Source organism: Aotus nancymaae, unplaced genomic scaffold, assembly GCF_030222135.1.
Source record: "Aotus nancymaae isolate 86718 unplaced genomic scaffold, 86718_ANA_hifiasm-v0.15.2.pri h1tg000029l, whole genome shotgun sequence".
Classification (NCBI taxonomy): Eukaryota; Metazoa; Chordata; class Mammalia; order Primates; family Aotidae; genus Aotus; species Aotus nancymaae.
This window is the reverse complement of record NW_026988442.1, coordinates 8,860,180-8,878,907: the sequence shown is the minus strand read 5'-3', so window position 1 is coordinate 8,878,907 and position 18,728 is coordinate 8,860,180. Positions and strand designations below refer to the sequence as shown.

Below are 18,728 nucleotides of genomic sequence, written 5' to 3'. Positions count from 1 at the left end.
GTACTTGTCTTACACAGTCCAGCCTAAGCAAAGGCAAGCTCAAATCAGGACCCTCCAGACACTACGGCAAAACTCCATGTGTTCCATTGTGTTGGGACCGGAGGTGGGGGCTTCTCCAGCCATACTTGGAAGAAACTTATCCTCTCCATGGTTACCAAGGAAAGCTTTCTCTAGCTCACAGCCCCTAGGAAGATTATGGGGAGAGATGGCATAAAACTTAAGCACCAGCTCACCAAGAACACAGTGTAAGGCATTATATGTGCGTGTAAACACACAACCATACTAAACACTTGAACATTTGTACTTCATTTATTCCTTATGACAGCCCTTTGAGGTAACATCACCCCACTTTACAGGAGATTGAGGACCAGGGAGGTTGATAATAGCAAATATATGGGCTGGGCACAGTGGCTCATGCCTGTAATCCCAGCACTTTGGGAAGCTGAGGCAGGCGGATCACCTGAGGTCAAGAGTTCAAGAGCAGCCTGGCCAAGGTGGTGAAACCTCATCTCTACTAAAAATGTAAAAATTATCTGGGCATGGCGGCAGCACCTGTAATCTCAGCTATTCGGGAGACTGAGGTAGGAGAATTGCTTGAACCTGGGAGGTGAAGGTTGCAGTGAGCTGAGATCAGGCTGCTGCACTCTAGCCTGGGTGACAGAGTGAGACTCCATCTCAAAAAAAAAAAAAAAGCAAATATGTGGCAAAACAGGGATTTGAAACCCTGGGCCAACTGCAAGCTGGAACTGGAATCAGGCCCTCTGGGAGAAGGGAGCCTGAGGGAGGGCCCCAGTTTGCACTGCAGTGGGGATTGGAGGACTAATGAGAGGTATGTGGCCTGTGAGACAAAGGGGTGGGGGTGGGGGGCGGCCGGGGGGGCCTTTGAAACTCTTGCCCACAGAACTGTGGTGAGCAATTCTAAGTTGTCTCTGGGTCAAATAGAAAAGGAGGATGGAAGAATTCAATTCTGCCAAAAAAGAGCTATAAACACCAGACCCACAATCGTAGGAGCACCCACTGGGCCCTCTGCTCTCCCAATCTAGCCTTCCATCTGCACTCCAGTGCACCTTGGCTTCATGCCCTGGGCCCCCACCTAACACTGAAGGCATTGCCTTTTCCTTTGTTTCCCCATTTTGTCTACAAAGAGGAAACACAGCCAAAGGGAGCGCAGGCCTCACTGGAGCTTCAGGCCTCTTCCTCTTTAACACTCCCATGGCTGAACCTGCTTTTAGAAAGAGTGAGAGACTCAGGGCCTGAGAAGGCATTTCTTTTTTTCCTTTTCCTACCTGACTTTTTTTTTTTTTTAGGTTTTTGGTGCCATGACTCGTATGTGAACCTCCTACCTGGCTTGTAAATGAAAGTTTGTGAAAGTCCTTCAAGGAGATATAAGTCAAATGTCAAAATAACTATTTCCTATGCTCACCATTTATCATGTGGGTCAAGAATTTGGTCAGGTTATAACAGGGATGGTTTGTGTCTGCTTCATAGTGTCTGAGGCATCAGCTGGAAGATTCAAAGGTTGACAGCTAGGGGCTGAAATCATCTGAAAGCTTGCTAACTCACACGCCTGGCGATGACGCTGGTTCTTAACTGGGACCTTAGGTGGGATAGTCTACTAGAACACCTGCAACATGGTGGCTGGGTCCCAAGGGCAAGCATCTCAACAGGGAGCCAGGTAGAATCTGGACTGCCTTCCTAATCTAGGTTTGGAAGTTACATGGTGTCACATCTGCTACAGTGTCTGTCACAGCAATAATATAGGCCCACCCCACCAATTTCAAAGGGGAAATAGATTCCACCTCTTTTGTTGTTGTTGTTGTTGTTGTTGTTTTGGTAGAAATGGGGTCTCAGGGGTCTCCTTATGTTGCCCAGGCTGGTTTTAAACTCCTGAGCTCAAAGAGTCCTCCTCTCAAAGTGCTGGGATTACAGCGTGAGCCACTGAACCTGTCCTGGACTCCACCTCCTGATAGGCAGTAGCAAGCTTCTGGAAATACTGTGGCTAGTTTTTGTAATCACAATCTGGCACAGCCCATCAGCTTTCCCTTTTGGAATCAGACAAGAGGAAAGGAAATAATCCCTAATACTGGGTTCATCATTCTGGGCTTTTTTGTTCCCACTCTTGGCCCCACAATTTCTCACAGCCCTGGTAGCTCTTTGATGCCTTTAAAAAATGTTTTCCCAGCTTTTGGCATTCTCAAAAAAGATTGCTACCAAACAACCCAGTTTTCCTCTCTGTAAAGGGAGGCTTGGCTAGTGCTTTTAGAATGTACACAGTACAGGCTGGGCGAGGTGGCTCACGCCTGTAATCCTAGCACTCTGGGAGGCTGAGGTGGGTGGATCAAGAGGCCAGGAGTTCAAGACCAGCCTGGCCAAGATGCTGAAACCCTGTCTCTATTAAAAATACAAAAATTAGCCAGGCATGGTGGCAGGCACCTGTAATCCTAGCTACTCGGGAGGCTGAGGCAGGAACTGCTTGAACCCAGGAGGCGGAGGTTGCAGTGAGCCAAGATTGTGCCACTGCACTCCAGCCTGGGTGACACAGCGAGACTCCATCTAAAAAAAAACAAACAAAAAAAACCCCACATCTCCAAAGTAACATACAGTATATTTACTCATAGGCTATGCAAACATTAAACACTATACACATGGAGTCTTAGAAATATGTGAGAAATAACTTTTGACAATGATGAAAAATTTATATAAACAGTGATTGCAACTTTATAAAAGGTGTGTGTGCATGTAGAGAAGCATTGGAATTGTTCATGGAGAGAGTTGTTTGGAAATTAAAGGCAGTTTTTTGTACTTTTATGTAAAGTTAATCACTGATTTGCCTCCCCCATTTTATTATAAAAACTTTCAAACACAGCCAAGTAGAAATATTTTACAGTGAACATGTATATAACTACCACCTGGATTGTACCATTAGCATCTTACTATCACACATCTGTTCATCTATCCATTTTTCTATGTCAATCCATATTTTTCATATATTTCAAAGTAAGTTGCAGACGTCATCAGTACACCTCCCCCTAAGTACTTCAGAATGCATTTCAATAACTAGAGTTCATATTTGATTTGTAATTATTTTTTTCTTTTCAGGCAAAATCCACATACAGTGCAATCCACAGATCTTAAATGTAATTTTCTGGATTTTGACAGATGTATAAACCTATAAATTGTGACATTTAAAAACCAGAACTGGGACTTTCTTTTTTCAGATCCTTGTTTCCTCAATTAAAATTAGTTTGAGATGGTTTCTGCCCTGAGCAGTTTGTACAGCAGGCCTATGCCTACAGTGGTGGGCGGGGCCATGTTTTGTCCAATGTATGGGGCTAGGAATGGGGCTAGGACTAGGACTGTGTAGCTGGGGCAAAGAATCTGGAAACATTCTTCTGGGATCAGTGGTACCCAGTGCAGTGAGAATCAGGGCAAAGGCTGGGTGCAGTGGCTCACACCTGTAATTCTAGCACTTTGGGAGGCTGAGGTGGGTGTGATGATCACCTGGGGTCAGGAGTTTGAGACCAGGCTGGCCAACATGGTGAAACCCTGTCTCTAGTTAAAATACAAAAAAAGTAGCCAGGCACGTTGGTGGGCACCTGTAATCCCTGCTACTTGGGAGGCTGAGGTAGGAGAATCGCTTGAACCCGGGAGGCAGAGGTTGCAGTGAGCCAAGATGGTGTCGTTGCACTCCAGCCCGGGCAACTCACCTTCTTAGGGTAAAGGGGCTGTAAGTCCAGTCTCTTTTAGATACAAAGTTCCAGTAAAAGACTCTTGGGGTTGAACAGTGGCCTGCAATGGCACTCGGCTCTCATTTACTTCACCTTTCTATCTTATTGCTTTGCTTTTTCATTTCAGCATTTAGGAAATTTTCTTGTTCATTTGTTTATTGTCTGTGTTCCTATCCAGAATGTAAGCTCCTGAGAGCAGAGGCCTCTTCTGTTCTCTTGTCTTATTCCCTGCTGTGTCCAGCACATTGTCTGCACTCAGTAAGTATTTGTTGCAAGAATGACTCATTGTTCCATTTACTCGAAGGGGAAAGGAGGCTCCAAGAGGTAAGTGACTTGCCTAAAGAAACAGGAGTCCTAGGCCGGGCGTGATGGTTCATACCTGTAGTCCCAGCACTCTGGGAGGCTGAGGCGGGCCGATCACCTGAGGTGGGCCGATCACCTGAAGTGGGCCGATCACCTGAGGTCAGGAGTTCTAGACCAGCCTGGACAACATGGTGAAACCCCATCTCTACTAAACATACAAGAAAAAAAAAAAAAAAATTAGCTGGGCGTGGTGGCAGCTGCCTGTAATCCCAGCTACTCGTGGGACTGTGGCAGGAAAATCGCTTGAACCTGAGAGGCAGAGACTGCAGTGAGTGGTCACCCATTGCACTCTAGCTTGGGCAAGAAGAGCAAAACTCCATCTCAGGAAAAAAATAATTAAAAAAAACAGAAACAGGAGTCCTTTACCCCCATCCTCCAGCTCTTCCAGCTCTCCTGATCCGCTCCTTTGCTCATAAACGCTGTAACTGTTGGGGCACTTGTTGGGTGGCTGGGAAATGGCCACCTGTAGGTATGTATGTACTCCTGTGGGCTGGGACTAATGCAGAACTAGGAGTAGGAGGGCTCTGGCACAGGAAACTGCCTCCCTTCCCTTCCTCTCTCTCCTAAGATAACCCTTTACTCTGTGAAGATGATGATGGGTGAGGGTGCTCAGGACACTCTGGGAGCCCAGTAGGATGGGGGCTGGGCAGGTATCTACAGGCAAGCAGCTGAGGAGGAGTCGCTGCCTTCTTCCAATGGAAACAGCATCTGTGGTTGCTGAGTGGAACCCTCCTTCCTAAGGTCTCCAAGGTCTAGTTCTCCTTGGTCTGTAGTTCTGTCACCCCTGTGCACACACCACAGATGCTCTGGCCATCGTGCAGCTGTCTCATGGGGAGAGAGAACTTTTGTTTCCTGAGAATAGGTTACTTGCTAAGCTGAATATGCCTAATTCTCAATACAGCCCTGGGAGGTTCCAGGAAGAGTTGCAGAGGGAGGATCAGGTCACCCAGCACATGGTGGAGCTGGAAACCCGGGCTCTGTGACTACCATACCCAGCAACAATTTTCCCGTGTGGTTATATCCAAAAGGGGTCCTTCAGATAGTCTCAAAGATGAACAATTACTGTAATTGCTATTTATTGTAATTATATTAAAAATCAAAGCATGTCACCCCCTTTTAGGGTAATACAAATAAACTAAAAATAAAAACTAATCAACAAAAAGAAACATATTAAGAAATAATAGTGTAAGTTAGATACAAGGAAAAAGTAAGCTGGCGGGTTTGGTTCTAGAGCACAGGGCTGCCATCCTAGCTACTCGGGTACCTCCTGCACTTGCAGTCATTACTTGTTAGGGATTTTCACACTTTGACTTCCAGCTTTTCACTTTTCCATTTGGTTGGGGGATAGATTGAGCTTGGACTTCCCGGGAAATGTGAATGTTCGGCGTGGGGAAGGATCCACCCTCACTGGGGTCTGACCGTTAGGAGACTAGGCGTGTGGACTCCGGGCCTTTGGGCTGGAGTGTCTATTGGTCAGAGGTGCCTTGGGTTTGGCCATTTCACCCACACCTCTGGGCCGGCCCTGCTGAAAAGGAGAGACAGCCATAACTCCCACTCAAGGAGAGACTTCCCTGCCGGGGAGGGGACGGCCTGAGGCCCACCCCACCTATATATCCCAGGCCATGGCTCGGGTTAGTGTAGACTAACTTACTCCACGATACGGAGGAGTCCTAAATTGGCAGAGTCCTAAACTGGCGCCCCAACAGCAGGCAGTGGTGGGGATCGGGGATGGTGAGAGGACTGGAGATGGTAGGGGTTGCTGATGTGAGCCCCTTTTGCGACGAAATGTTCCCTTCCACGAAGAGTTGCCGCCGGTTACAAACCCTTTCCCTGGGGCGTCCCGAACGTGGGACTCTTCCTGGCCTAGGATGGGTGAGGAGGACTCAGGGGCTGCCCGGTCTGGAGGAGAGACACCGCCATCTACACCGGGTCTGAGATAAAGCGTTCTCTGGGATTCTGGGTCTGGGATAAAGCGTCCCCTACTCGCAAGCTCGGTTTATGTGCTGCTGTGCAATCTGTCTCTTGCCTGCAGATGCTCAGCCGCTCGCCCTGCGCAGGTCCCGGAGTGTCCAGGGGACCCTATTGGGGATCACAACCTGGCGAAATGTCGCTTTCGCCACCTATCACGACTGCGTAATCAGCTTTCAGCCGCAGACGCTCACGTCCTGCAGAACCCGTGGGGATCCACATAGGAACCTGCTGCCACCGGATGCACTGAACGATTGCTTCGGGGGTGCCACGCGCCAGACGCGGTGCCCGGGAGCGCCGGGAAGGGGGTCCGCGCCCCAATCCCGACCGGGAGAGGGCGCACTCTGGCTGCTATCTGCGTTTTGAGCCTCCCCCGCCAGGCCGATTGCAAAAGGAACCCCCACCGCAGAGCACCACGTGTTGTGCTTCTACTCAGTTCGGTGGCGAGGCTGGCCCCAGCCTGCGCATCTGGAAAGTGGGGGAGATTACCCAGGAGCTCGGGTGGGGACGGCATGGGCCGACTTGATGTAAGACGGCACCCATGGAGCCAGACCCGTTTTAGGGACTTGGCAAGTTCCTCTCCCTCCCCAGTGAGATCCGTTGTCCTTTAAATACCTGCAGCAATTAGGGGAGGAAAAAAATACCCACAGTATCACGTTTGGAGAGGGTTAGGAAGATGGCTGTCTAGTTCCAGGCCGCCCTGGTGGCTAGTCATTGGTGTAGTTTGTGCTTGGCCTTAGTTTCCTCATCTGCAAACTGGGAAGAAGGCCCAAATCTTGGGGCCTGTGACTGTAGAGTGGCGGAAGACACTGGTGCACCCGCGGCCGATCCTTCCGGGGTCTGGCTTCCTGAAGGACTGGGCGGCCCCGGGCCGAACCCCTCCCGAGCTAACCGGAGACCGTGCGACCAGGTTCGGCGCCCCAGACCGGCTAGTGAGCTCCAGGCGGCGCGCAAGGGCGGGGTCCCCGCGGGCCGGCCTGTTCGCTGTCGGCCAACCAGCGCCTGTCTCTGAACAGCCAATGATCACACGCCTTACACCCAAGGCCGGTCGGGAGCGAGGCTTCGGCGAGTGCGGCGCTGACAGAGACGCGCGCGCGCGCGCGATCGCCCTCGGACCCGGGCCGCTGCCGCCATCACTGCCGTCCGCCCAGTCGCCCCTCAGCCGCTTCCCCTCGCCATGGAGGCGAGGCCGCCGCCGCCGCCGCGGGGCTCGGAGCCGCGGGCCGGGCGGCGGCCCTGAGGGCGAGTGGCGGGCCGAAACGCCACCGCGGAGCCGAGGCGGAGCCGCTGTCCTCGTCCCCAGCAGTCCCGCCCAACGCCAGACTCTGTAAGTGTTCGCGGCCGCCGCGCCCGGGTGGGCTCCGGAAGGGGAGGTGGCTCCTGGCTGCTGTGGGAGGGGTCCCGGGCCGGAGCCCGAAGCCCGGAGCCCTCTTTTCCGGGTAGAAGCCTGAGGGCTCCTGCGGCTGGGTTGTGCATCCTTGCGGGGTCCGTCGCGGGGAGGGGTCCCCGGAAACGAGCTGGCCTGGGCGCCGACCCCTCGCGACTGCCCGGGAACTTTGCGTGCGTCCTCCTGGGGCCAGGCCAGGGCGCTGCCAGAGTTCATTCTCAGAGAAAAAACTTAGAACGGCGAGAACAGAATTTGTTCAGGTCCATTAAATGGGAGGAAAGAGGAAAACTCCCGGCATGGGAAAATTTGCTCTTGCAGTGGCCAACTTTTCTTTCCCTTCAAGTCCACCTCTCCCCACCCCCCGGCGCATCTCCCAGCCCCTCTCCTTGGCGCCCTCTCCCAACTGTTGAGGCAGCTTAAGAAGGGAAATAGGGGCTGAGAGCTGCCCAGAATTCAGAATAGGCCAATTGAGAAGGCAGGTCCCCTCCCTTTTTACTTTCGGTAAATTAAGAATTTTTTTTTTTTAAAGAATTCGTTCCTAATCATATCTCTTGAAGATTAAAAAATAAATAATTAATTTTAAAAAAGCAGAGCTGAGTCCTGTCTTGAGGGTTTTGTTTTTATTTTGAGATCACTGATGATATTTGTAAGACAGGAAAATAGGAATATGCAAATCCACCCTCTGCAGGGTGAACGCCATCAGAAGCCTTTGCCCAGGAGAGGGATTCCGACTCTTGAACCAGTCACATCACCCCGGAGATGGCTTCGTTTGTCACCTGCTAGCTGTGCTGGCAGCCGGAGGAACAGAAGATGGTGGGCGAGAGGAGGACTGACTAGGAAAGGGCGAACATCTTCCTGTCTGGCCACTCCTTTCAAAAACACAGAGCTGATGCTGTCACTTGTTTACTTAAAAACTCCCTCGTTTTTCTTTTTCCCATGGGATGAATGAAGCTCAAAATGCCTTATCAGGTCATACAAAGCCCTTGACAATCTTGCCTCAGTTTACTCCTTTACTTTCAGCCTAATCTGATCCTTCAGTTCTCCTTCCCTTCATCCCCCTTGCTGGCTGTTATTCAGAGCTGCTTGACTGCCCCTTCATATGTTGGGATGTTTTTGTTTTATGTGATCCTCTTCCCCACCCTTACCTGCCAAGCTCCACTTCTTTTAAAGCTCTTCTCATTTGAGAAGCTTCTTGCGGGCAGGGGCTGTGTCTTGCCCATCTTTCTATCTCCCATGCTGGGAGAATTCTTCCTTCCAGGTGTCTTGTAGATTCCCATCTCTTCTCCCTTATGCCTCGGCTCTCTTTCTTTCCAGGTATCCACTTCTCAAGAGATTTTTTTCGTGTTTTGAAGGCCTGCTTGGAGTACATGCCCAGGACTTTGAGTATTTCTGATTTCCCACTTCCCCATGTCCATCCCACCCACCCCCATAAGCAATTACCAGGTGGGAACTGGTAGGTCTCATATTCCACTGGCCTCGAAAAAACTGTCCCTGAAAGACTTTTAAAAGCCCTTCAGTCTCTTCACCTCTGCTTGCTGTAAGTGGCCTGGCTTATAACGTGCATTGTCAGGCATGGTGGGTTTTGTAAACGTGGGGGCTGTTCTCTGGGTACTGTTTAGCCAGTTAACATCTGGGGGAAATATAGAACCAGAAAAATCAACCCTCTGACTTAAATACATTCATGTGCCTTCCCTTTACCAGGTGAATTGTTTGGGATACAAAATAAAAGTGAAGAAGTCAGTCCTTACCTTTAAGGAGCTCAGAGTCTAATGTAGGACAGGTGGATATAAATACATCACAGGTGCTGTAAGATTGTAATAATAATAGCAATTTTGTATTTGCCTTATGACAAGCTATGTTATAAATGTTTTCCATGAATTCCCCAGTCTTTTCAACAGTCATAAAAGGGCTTATTCCTACTCTACAAGGTTGGAAACTGAAGCCAAACAGTGGGCAAATGAGGGAATACTCAAGATTTGAATCTTGGCAGTGTATTTCCAGAGCCTCTGCCAGGCTGTGCAGGGAGCATCCCCTGCCTGGGTGATTTGGAAAAGCTTTCCTGGGAGGGAGACCTTTGGATCATGAAGGATGCATAGGAGTTTGTGCGTGGTGGACTGCACACATAGGCAAGAGGAGCAGCACAGGCAGACTTGGTAGTGGATGGAATCCACCGTCCTTGGGGAGGAGGAAACAGGTTAATTATAGCTGGATCAGATAAAGGGAGGAGGGGTGGGAGAGGAGATCATCAGGATCAGCTCAAAGGGCTGTATATGATGTACTGGTGTTGGACAATGGTGAGCTACTAGAGGATTTAAAGGCCATCAGGGACTTGGGCTGAATGAGTCTTGGAAAGGTCATTTGGGGGCAGTATGGGGCCAGATGCAGATGCCAGTGCAATTTAGGAGGCACTCATCAGGTCTGACAAAGGTAGAATCACAGCCTCTTAGACCCAGAGGAAGGTATAGAGAGAGTCCTGCTCAAATTTTGGAAAAAATAATTAATGCAGATGAGAGAAAAATTCAAAAATTCCAGCAATACAAAAAGGTATGTAGAGAAAAATGTCTCCCTCCTACCCTGGCCCCAAGTCTCCTGTCTCCCTAACCTCCTCCCCAGAGGTAGCTGAAGTTTCCAGTTTATGTGGCCTTCCATAGACACTGTTCCTTTATAGATATGTGCCTGCTTATTCATACTCCTTCCACCATGGGACGTACCACTCATACCTTACTATTTTTTTTTTTAACTTTACATATTTAGGAAATCATTCTATTAATATAAAGAGAGTTATTTGTTCTTTCTGTTGACATTCTTTTAATTATTATATGGCTGTACTATAATATCTTTGGGTTAAATATTTGTTTCCAGGTTCTTCTATTACAGCAATACAATGAATGTCCTTGTACATACTGTGTTATGTGCTCATTTATAAAGTTATCTAACAGTATATACTTTTAGAAGTGGAATTACTAGGTCAAGGGATATGTCTGGATTTTTGATTTGCAGACATGTAGCTAAACTGCCACCCCTTTTTGGGGTGGCAGTTTATCCTGCCCCCGCCCCCACAAAAAAAAAATGTATGCCTGGATTGATCAGAGGATTCAGGAGGATCAACGAGGATGCTTTTTCAGCTATTATATGCCTACTTTTCCTCCACGAATCCTCCCCCTTATCCCATATGATTCTAGCCCGTTTCTTTCAATTTACAGAGGGAGATGTTGAGGCTCAGAAGGATAAAAGTAACTTGTGCAAGCTGATTGGTGCAGGTGGTGATGGGTTTTTTTGTTTTGTGTTTTTTCACCTTTGTTGTTTGTATTTGCCGACACCTTTCATTGGAGGTGCTCAGTGTCAGTTTGTAAACATTATTGCATTATTTTTCTCCATTTTCACATGGCAAAAATGAGATGCAGGTGAAATTTGAGTTATGAGAGGGAAGCTGGTCAGATATAAAATCTTGTCATTCTACTTCCAGTGCAATAACTAATAAATGTTTCCAAATGCCAAAGCTGAAGAAGTATGTGTGTGTGTGTGTGTGTGTGTGTGTCTGTGTGTGTGTGTGTGTGTTTTGAGATGGAGTTTCACTCTTATTGCCCAGGCTGGAGTGGAACGGTGCAGTCTTGGCTCACCGCAACCTCCGCCTCCTGGGTTCAAGCAATTCTCCTGCCTCAGTGACCCGAGTAGCTGGGATTACAGGCATGTACCACCACGCCCGGCTAATTTTGTATTTTTAGTAGAGACAGGGTTTCTCCATATTGTTCAAGCTGGTGTCGAACTCCCGACCTCAGGTGGTCTGCCCTCCTCAGCACCCCAAAGTGCTGGGATTACAGGCGTGAGCCACCACATCCGGTGAAGAAATGGTTTTTTAGTGGGAGTCTGAGTACAACAAAAATAGCAATAATATAACAGTAACTTAATAAAACTGAACAGCAAGCTCAAAAATAGCCCAGCATTAAAATTTATTTTAATGTATTCTCTATGGAAAAGAGAATGTATTAAATGTAAGACTATATTTATTTTACTCTAAACTTACATCCATTTGTGTCAGTGTACAGGCATAATTTTTATAGTAATAGTACATACAGAATATGATTTTTGAATTCTTGAATAGCATAAAAATTTTACATTTACTCATTTAAGTATTTGTTCTTTTAAAATCACAGTATAGTGTTCCATGCATCAACAGCTATAGTTTTTTTATTTGTTTGTTTTTGGGTTGTTTTGTTTTGTTTTGTTTTTGAGACAGGGTCTTGCTCTGCCACCTAGTTTGGAGTTCAGTGGCGTGATCACAGCTCACTACAGCCTTGACCTCTTGGGCTCAAGTGATCCTCCCACCTCAGCCACCCGAATAGCTGAGACTGCACAGGTGTGTGCCACCACAACCAGCTAATTTTTGTATTTTTTTAGAGACATTCTTCTCATGTTGCCTAGGCTGGTCTTGAACTCCTGGACTCAAGTGATCTGCCCACCTTGGCCTTCCAAAGTGCTGGGATTACAGGTATGAGCCACTACACTCGGCTAACAGCTGTAGTTGGTGCAATCCTTTTTATTCTTTTATCTTTTTCTACCTTTTTACTATTTGTTATAAGTGGTACTTTTATAAACCTGAGCACCTCTTATTCACTTACTTCTTTCTTTTGGATTATTTCCTTGGACTCTTACTCCCACTGTGGACTCACTGAGTCAAAGGATAGTTTCAGTGCCTAATTGCAATCTGGAAAGGTTGAACTAGTTTCCAACACTATTAGCAATTTGCGGGGCCATTTCCTGACAACTCATCTAGTGCTATTACAAAGAAATGTAATGATACCTTGAATTAGGTTCAATTTACATTGCTTTGGAAAAAGAGACTAGTAGCTAATTTAGATTTTTTGAAATAAGTACAGGGCTGTGACATAGATTATCTCCAAGATTTACGTAACTAAAGCCAACTTGTGGTTGAAGAAAGATTTGGTTGTTGGTACTGAAATATTGTGGAAGTTTAGAATAGGATCCTATCAGTATGAAAGACTAAATGCTGTTCAGTTGAAAATACCCGGCATTGTGCCAGAAGCTGGGACACCCCAAAGTAACATGGATGTGACGTCTGTCCTCATAACACTTTTGGATTGGTGCAGTAGACAGACATTAATCACCTTGTGGTAATTACAGATGTGATGAAAGGGGAAGAATAGGTTGTCTTGGGAGTGCCAGAGTTCAGCAGCTAAACAACATTTGCAGTTAAACAACATTTATAAAGGCCCTGAGCTGAGAAGGGATTTGGTAGCTCAGGGCAGCCCTTCTCTAACTTGAATGTGCTCATGAACCATCTGGGAATGTTGCTAAAATGCCAAGTCCTGAATCAGTAGGTCTGGGGTGGGACTTGGGATTCTGTGTTACTAACCAGCTCCTGGGTGAGGCAGATGCTGCTGGTGGGTGGATCGCACTTGGCATAGCAAGGCCTAATTGAGAACTTGGTGAGCACCTAAAACTGGCTGACCATGGTGAGCAGGAAGGGGCAGGTGGCTTGCAGTGACAGTAATATTTTTCTGCATAGGCTGCACTTTAGATTCACCTGGGGAACTTAAAAAATCAGGGTTGCAAATGCCTCACCTGCAGGCATTTTAATTTAATTGGTCTCACGTGGGGGCTGAGAATGTGTATACAGTTATGCATAGTATAATGATATTTCTATCACAGAGGGACTGCATATACAACAGTGGTCCCGTAAGATTATAATCCATATTTTTACTATACCTTTTCTATTTTTAGACATATTTAAATACATAAATACTTATTGTGTTACAGTTACCTCCAGTATTCAGTACAGTAACATACTGTATAAGTTTGTAGCCTGGGAGCAGCAGGCTATACAATATAGGCTAGATATATAGCAAGCTGTGCCATCTCATTTTGTGTAAGTACATTTTATGATGTTTGCACAATTGCAAAATCACATCACAACTCATCCTCAGAATGTATCCCCATTGATAACTGTATATATATTTCAACTTCCCAGGTGATTCTAATGTGTAGCCAGGGTTGAGAACCACTAGACTAGAGAAAGGCAGGGGCCAGTTTTGAGGGTCCTATATACTATGCAAGGATTTTGGATTTTATCCTGAAGGCAGAGCTAAATCTTTGAAGGATTTTTAAGCAGGAGAGTGAACTGATCTTATTTGCGGTTGTTAAAAGTTCACTGTGGCTTCAGTCTAAAGCAGTAGTTTTCAAAGTGAGGTAGATAAAACGATCCAGGGGTACTGGAAGAAAATTTAGAATTTTTATTATTTATTTATTTATTTTTGGATATGGAGTCTCACTCTATTGCCCAGGCTGGAGTGCAGTGGTGCGATCTTGGTTCACTACAACCTCTGCTACTAGGGTTCAAGCAATTTTCCTGCCTCAGCTTCCTGAGTAGCTGGGATTACGGGTGTCTGCCACTGTGCCTGGCTAATTTTTGTATTTTTAGTAGAGATGGGGTTTCACCATCTTAGTCAGGCTGGTCTTGAACTTCTGACCTTGTGATCCACCCGCCTCAGCCTCCCAAAGTGCTGGGATTACAGATGTGAGCCACCATGCCCGGCTAAGAACTTTTATTGTTTTTATCTAAAAGATAAGATAAAACATTTAATTTAGGAATTGTCACCGGCATCCTCTTGGGTCTATAGGTCAAACAGTTAATGTGTTAACTCTAGAACTTCGGGGGTCCTGAAGGAAGAGACTGAGTTCTGCAGTGAGCAGAGTCATATTTGTACATTTGTTCTCAGTGTATTGCAACATGCTAACAGTTTATATTGTCTGGCGTGGTGGCTTACACCTGTAATCTCTGTACTTTGGGAGACCAAGGCGGGCAGATCACCTGAGATCAGGAGTTGGAGATCAGCCTGTCCCACGTAGTGAAACCCCATCTCCACTAAAAATAAAGTTAGCTGAGTGTGGTGGCAGGCGCCTGTAATCCCAGCTACTCGGAAGGCTGAGGCAGGAGAATCGCTTGAACCTAGGAGGCGGAGGTTGCAGTGAGCCAAGATCGCACCATTGCACTCTAGTCTGGGGGGACAAGAGTGAGACTTTGTCTCCAAAAAAAAAAAAAATTTGTATTGGCCAGTTTTCATTAAACTAGCCTTTACAAAATGGACATGCAAAGAAACCAGTGATTGAAGAAAATACTATTAATACAAGCACAAGCAACAAACAAGATGTCAGAGCTGACACTAGTCCAACTCCTGGGATGAATTCTTGGTGAGCTATTCAAATAAGTCAGCTCTTACTAAATTGGAGAGTATCAGGAAATTTATAAAAAACATGGACTTTCATCCTCTGTCATTAATAGGAATCTTGGTTTAAGATTCCTCTTAATGGTATGTAGAACCCAGCTGCACAGTGGCTCACACCCATAATCCCACTGTTTTGGGACCCTGAGGCACGGGAGGCCAGGAACTCAAGACAAACCTGGACAATATAGCGAGACTCCATGTCTACAAAAAAAAAAAAAAAAAAAAAATTAGCCAGGTATGATGTCACGTGCCTGTGAATCTAGTTACTTGGGAGGCTGAGGTGTAGGATTGCTTGAGCCCAGGAGTTGAAGGCTGTAGTGAGTCGTGATTGCACCACTGCACAACAGAGAGAGACCCTGTTTCAAAAAAAATATGGAGGGTGGAGTTGGGCACAGTGGCTCATACCTGTAATCCCAGCACTTCGGGAGACTGAAGTCAGGAGTTGAAGACCAGCCTGGCCAACATGGTGCATGCCTGTAATCCCAGCTACTCAGGAGGCTGAGGCAGGAGAATCATTTGAGCCCAGGAGGCAGAGTTTACAGTGAGCCAAGATCTCACCACTGCACTCAAGCCTGGGCAACAGAGCAAGATTCCATCTCAAAAAAAAAAAAGTATGTAAAACCTTTAGATATTAAATAATAAAATATGAGGCTGTCAGCAGTATGAAGACATTTGAAAACCAAAAATTTGAAATGTAAAGAGAACCTCTACATTATTTTCCAGCGATGTTTAAAGGTAAAGGATATTCCATCAGATCTTTACAGAATTTTGCTAACTTCAATGATTAAAGTTTATATTTTGAGGGTTGTTTGTTTTTAAGAGACAAGGTCTTACTCTCTTGCCCAGGCTAGAGTATATTGCCACAATGATAGCTCACTGCAGCCTTGAACTCCTGGGCTCAAGCGATCTTCCCACCTTGGCCTTCCAAAGCTCTGGGACTAAACGTGTGAACCACCATGCCTGGCCAGTTTTGAAGTTTATTGTTCTTATACAAGACAAAATGGAGCCAGGCACAATGGCTCATGCCTGTAATCCCTGCACTTTGGGAGGCTGAGGTAGGTGGATCACCTGTGGTCAGGAGTTTCAAACCAGCCTGGCCAACATGGCGAAATCCTGTCTGTACTAAAAATGCAAAAATTAGCTGAGCATGGTGGCATGCGCGTGTAGTCCCAGCTACTCGGGAGGCAGAGGTGGGAGAATTGTTTGAACCCGGAGGCGCAGGTTGCAGTGAGCCGAGATCGCACTGTTGCACTCCAGCCTGGGCAACAAGAGTGAAACTCCATCTCAAAAAAAAAAAAAAAAGACAAAAGAAATATACCCTTGGCAGGTTCTTCCTGCCCCACCCCCAAAAGGCCCACTTAAGCAAAAAACAGACTGATAAACTACATGGAGAATAATTTTGTCAGGAAAACAAAATACCATTGGAAGATGTATAGAAACTATTTCTGAATTTGCGAACAAACAATATTAGGACAAATTTTGCAGTGTGGGAGGTTTGCTATACTTATAAAAGTATGGAAGCTTCTAGTATGTCTCAGTATTGCTAGATTCTCTCTTTTTTCTTTTCTTTCTTTTTTTTTGAGACAATTTTGTCCTGTCACCCAGGCTGGAGTGCAGTGGCACCGTCATGGTTCACTGCAGCCTTAACCTTCCAGTCTCAAGCGACCGTCCTGCCTCAGCCTTCCAAGAAGCCAGGACCACAGGCATGCACCACCATGACTATTTTTTATTTTTAGGAGACATGAGGTCTCACTGTATTGCTAGGCTGGCCTGGAACTCCTGGCTCAACAGTCCACCTGCCTTGATCTTCTAAAGTGCTGGGATTGCAGGCATGAGCCACCATGCCAACTGTGCCAGGCCTAGATTATCTTTTAATAGTTACATCCAAGAATAAGGACCACTTTTTTTGTGAGCTACTGGAGGAAAATCATACTGGAGAAGACATATTCTTAATAGTAAATGATTGCCTTCATAAAGAACATTACTATATGAAATAATATACTGAATGTCAACTAATGGAACAGCTGCTTTGACTGGACAAAAGAATGAAATTCATTCATTACCTCTCTATGGGCAGGCCATTGAGTCCACCTATTGTCTTGTGGTAGAGTTGTTGATGAGTTATGGATTTTTCTTTTTAAAAAAATCCCAACTTTTTGTTATGATAAGTGGCTACAGGTTGAGTATTCCTAATATGAAATCCAAAAGGCTCCCAAATCCAACACTTTTTTTTTTTTTGAGACAGGTCCTCAGTCTGTAGCCCAGACTGGAGTGCAGTGGCACAATCGTGGCTCACTGCAGCCTTGACCTCTTGGGTTTGGGTGATCCTCTCACCTCAGCCTCCTGAGTAGCTGCAACTATAGGCATGCACCACCATGCCCAGCTAATTTTTGCATTTTTTTGTAGAAACGGGATTTCACCATGTTTTTGGTCTCAAACTCCTGGGCTCAAGCAGTCCTCCCACCTCAGCCTCCTAAAGTGCTGGGATTATAGGTGTGAGCTACCATGCCCGGCTCCAAATCCAAAGCTTTTTGAGTTGTGACATGACACAAAGGAAATGTTCATTGGAGCATTTCAGATTTTGAATTTTTGGATCAGGGATGCTCAACCAGTAGGAATAATGCAAATATTACAAAATCTGAAAAATACCTGAAATATGAAATACTTCTGGTCCCAAGCATTTCAGGTAAGGAATACTCAACCTGAAACTAGCAAATATCATTTGAAAAACTAATATCCTTAATCTGTGTCTTGAAGTAAAAGTATTATTTAAATAGTGAATGGGAAAGGAACTGCTTCTTAGAAAGAAATGTGCAATGGGAGAGCATTTTCCTCATTGTAATTTTTTTTTTTTTTACAAATAATAAACTTCATTGAGATATAACTTGTATATTATAAAATTCTCCCTTTTAAAGTGTATAGTTCAGTGGTTTTTAGTATATGCACAGAGTGTAGCTTTTGCCACTGTCTAGTTTAAGATCATCACCCCAAAAAGAGACCCTATACCCATTAGCCTCACTTCCCATTTCATCCTCCCTCCAGTCCCTGGCAACTACTAATGTTTCTCTTTCTTTGGATTTGTCTACTCTGGTCACTTCATATAAATGAAATCATACAATAATGTGACCTTTTGTAATTGGCTTCTTTTACTTAGCTTAATGTTTTTTGGGTTCATTCATGTCGTACCATGTATCAGTACTTCATTCCTTCTTATGACTGAATAATATTCCATTATATTGATATACCACATTTGGCTACCCAGTTCATCAATTGATGGACATTTATTTGTTTCTACTTTTTGGCTTTGTGAATAATAATGCTATGAATATTCATATATTTTTGTATGATCATAGGTTTCAATTTCTCTTGGGTATATACCTAAGAGTAGGATTGCTGGGTTAAATGGTGACTAATTTTGAGGGACTGCCAAACTTTTCTAAAGTGACTACCCATTCCCAGCAGCAACTCTCAAGGGTTCCAGCAGCAATACACAAGGTGTCCAATTTCTCCCGGCAATGCACAGGGGTTCCACTTCTACATTCCCAGCAGCAATGAACAAGGGTTCCAATTTCTCCCATCCTTGCCAGCATTTGTTATTCTCTTTTTGAGTATAGCCATCTTAGTGGGTGTAAAGTTGTATCTCATTGTAGTTTTTATTTGCATTTCCATGATGATTAATGATGTGTATCTTTTCATGTGCTTTTGGCTGTTCTTTGGGGAAATGTCTATTCAGATCCTTTATTCATTTTAAAATTTAGTTATTTGTCTTATTATTTAGTTACTTATATATTCTAGATGTAAGTCCCATATCAGATATGTGATTTGTAAATATTTTTTCCCATTTGCGGGTTGTGTGTTCAGGTTGTTGTGTGGACATATCCTTTTGGGTATAACCAGAAATGGAATTGCTGAGTCAGATGGTCACTATATGTTTAACTTGTTGAGGAACCACTAACAAGAATGCCTGTACCTTTTTACAATCCCAGCAGCAGTGTATGAGTGTATCAGTTTCTCCATATCCTTGTCAGCACTTAATTG

The 18,728-nt window shown here is 45.5% G+C and overlaps 1 protein-coding gene across 4 annotated transcripts in view; it reads left to right on the top strand.

Moving 5' to 3' along the window:
* The first annotated feature begins 7,105 nt into the window (after nucleotides 1–7,105).
* The window catches only part of PTPRA (protein tyrosine phosphatase receptor type A), a 176,380-nt gene continuing 164,757 nt past the window's right edge, over nucleotides 7,106–18,728 (top strand). For all 4 annotated transcript variants that reach the window (XM_012455335.3, XM_012455334.3, XM_064382278.1 and 1 more), the window contains exon 1: nucleotides 7,106–7,386. The gene's annotated coding sequence lies outside the window, so the exon portion shown is untranslated. The remainder of the gene's footprint in view (nucleotides 7,387–18,728) is intronic.